This window comes from Moschus berezovskii, chromosome 21 (genome assembly GCF_049115385.1).
Source record: "Moschus berezovskii isolate FMDL1 chromosome 21, NW_MosBer_1.0, whole genome shotgun sequence".
NCBI classification, from domain to species: domain Eukaryota; kingdom Metazoa; phylum Chordata; class Mammalia; order Artiodactyla; family Moschidae; genus Moschus; species Moschus berezovskii.
In genome coordinates, this window is record NC_142480.1 from 55,912,017 (window position 1) to 55,914,993 (window position 2,977).

General features: G+C 53.0%; 1 pseudogene; it reads right to left on the reverse strand.

The window, feature by feature from the left end:
• Positions 1–1,142: 1,142 nt before the first annotated feature.
• LOC129550744 (BTB/POZ domain-containing protein KCTD2 pseudogene) lies at positions 1,143–1,774 on the reverse strand (annotated as a pseudogene).
• Positions 1,775–2,977: the final 1,203 nt, after the last annotated feature.

Below are 2,977 nucleotides of genomic sequence, written 5' to 3' on the forward strand. Positions count from 1 at the left end.
GATCCTTGATGCCTCGGCACCCACAGAAGGACGTGGTGGTGAGGATCGGGGTCAGGGGAGGGAGTCTTCAGCCTGCCTGGCAAGTGCACACACTGCGGCGAATGGTGCGGGCTCAGCACCACTGCCGAGGTCAGAAGCCAAGAAGAAACACAAATACTGCACTTTTGGTCAAAGCATTTTCAAGAAATGACCACAAAAACAATGGCCACTTTTGATACTACAACCTACCACATGTGGCAACTTTCAGAGAAAACAGTTGTCCCCACCCCAAGCCATCAGAGGGTCCAAGATCCCTTTATCCTGGGCCCCAGTTTAAAAAGTCAAGGAAGGAAGACGGACCAACGGAGGGCAAGTAAAGGCTGAAGAAGCAGTTATACCAACACTTACAGTGCCCACCAGTCTGGCTGTCTGCCTCCCTGCAGGAACTGCCTGCCTTGAACCTCTTCTTGGGGAGAAGGTGAGCTATGAGGGGGGCCCAGCTACTGGAGACAAATGAGGCAAGCTGAACATGGGAGCCGACGGTGGCCTCCAGAGCTGCGACCCCCAATCTCCAACCACAATCAGGGACACCCCATCCTCCCCTCCTCAAAGAGGCTTTGTTCATAGTAATATGGGGTACTTTGGTGACTATCCTTCATGGAAACCTCAATTCAACAGCCTAAACCAGATTCCTCTGCGTCAGTTGCATTAGTCTGGGGTGTATGGGAGAGAAAAGAAGTGTGACTCAGCGGCTGCCCATGTCCAACAGGGCACACTCAGGTGAAAACTTGGCACAGCTCAGGACAAACCTCTTGCGTGTGCTCTGGCTTCCCAGAAGTATAGCATCTGCAAGCAACTAGGCCTTCCTCTCCCCCCGCCCCCATCCCTAGATAAGCTCCATCTGGGAACCCAGCCCAGCCGCTCTTGTAAAGATACGTTACAACACTGGCTAAGAAAACAAAAGCAGGTTTCTGAAAAGGTATTGTGCAGCCGGAAGCGGCATCTTTCTTCGGGTTCCTGTGGCTGGGGGTGGGTTCCTTTCGTTTTGACCGGCGGCAGGCTCCGCGTGGCCCTGCAGAAGCTCGGTTACTTGTACAGGAGTGAGCCTGAGCTCACAGAGGTGCTCGGGTGGGTCGCGCTCACGTCACCGAGGACTCCGGAGTTTACATCGGAGATCCTCTGTCCTGAAGAACCTTCGCCTTCTCGCTCGGTTGGATGGCAATGCCGTTGGTCGAATTCTTTAGTTCACAGGAATTCTGCCTGATCCTCGTTCCCACAGTTATAGGATGGCCCTATGCTGATTAGCTGTTGGAATTTCCCACCGGCGGACACAGTGGCCACCATCTGCCCGGGCGCCTCCTCTCGGCGTTGCAGGCCTCTCGACACATGCTTCGCCGGCCCTGGGAAGCGCTGTTTTCCTTGTTGGTATCCCCTCCTTGAAAGCAGTCGCAAGCCAGATGCAATGTTGTAAAACTCCGCTTCCTCCAGCCGCCTTTTCTGCCAACTCCTTCCTAGCGAAGAGCTTCCCGGGACGGGGGTAGTTTTCGACTGGACCCAAGTGGGCAGGGTCCCTGTCAGTCAGATAGGCCCCCGTCTCGTCCTTGTCTGAGTCCAGCCCCGGGTCCTCCTGGCAGCAAGGGCGGTAGGGAAAACACCTGGGCTCCAGGCCTAGGCTCTGCCTGGTGGTCACGGAGTCAGGCGCTGCCCACGTTCGGCCGGACCCTGCGGGCCAACCACCGCCCCCTGACCCGGCGGCCCGGCCCACCGTCGCCGGGTCCAGCTGCAGCGCCGCCATCTTGGGCCGCCGCTGCTGCCCGCGCGCATAAGACTGATTGATTGGGAATTGGCTCATGTGATTATGGAGGTCAAGTCCAAAATCTGCAGCGTGAAATGACAGGCCAGACACCCAGGAAGAGCCAGTGTTGCAGTTCAAGTCCAAAGGCGGTCAGCTGGCAGAATTCCCTCTTGTTCAGGGCAGGTCTACCTTTGTTTTGTTCAGGCCTTCAACTGATTGAGTGAGGCCTATTTACAGTATAGAGGACAATCTGCTTTACTCAAAGTTCACCGATTTGAATGTTAATCTCACCCAAAACTATCCTCACAGAACCATCCAGAATAATGTCTGACCCCATATCAGGACACTGTAGCCTAGCCAAGTTGACACATAAAATTAACCACCCCGTAGGCTAACACATGCATTTTGAAAAATTCACTTGTTTTATTACAAGATTGCTTATCAGATTGAAGCTGTTGTAAGGCTATAAAATGCATAAGGTAGAAAAAATAAATGCATAAGGTAGGATCCCCTGTTTTCAGGATCCTCCCTTTCTCTCTTCTGCCCTCTCTCTCCGGAGGCTTTCCTTGGGAACCCAGGCACAGTGTTGTGCAGAAGCGGAAGCCACAGAGAAGCCCCCAACCAACACCAACGTCATCTCCCAGCCCCCAGGGGTTCCTGTCCCAGCCTCAGTCTTCCAGCTGTGTCCAGACATGGTGGTGCCAGTTGCACCCTGTCTCAATCTCTGACCCACGGAAACCATGAGCGTTTTCTTAAAACTTAATGCTATTTCAAGCCACTAAATTTCGGGGTAAGTAATTCATGGGGTCGCGGAGAGTCAGACACGACTGAGCGACTGAACTGAACTGAATAGGTAACTAACATGTAAGTTATGGTTAACTTTATAAGAAACTACCCAAGTTTTTTCCAATATAATTTTAGCATTCTGCACTTCTACCAGTGGTATATGATGGTTCCAGGTGGTACAGAGATAAAGAATCTGCCTGCCAATGTAAGAGATGCAAGAGATGTGAGTCTGATCCCTGGGTAGGGAAGACCACCCCACCCCCTCCCCCGCAGTAGGATATGGCAACCCACTCCAGTACTCTTGCCTGGGAAGTCCCTTGGAAAGAGAAGCCTGGCAGGGTATAGTCCATGGGGTCACAAAAAGTCAGACGCAACTGAGCACATGTGTGCACGCGCGCGCACACACACGTACTTATC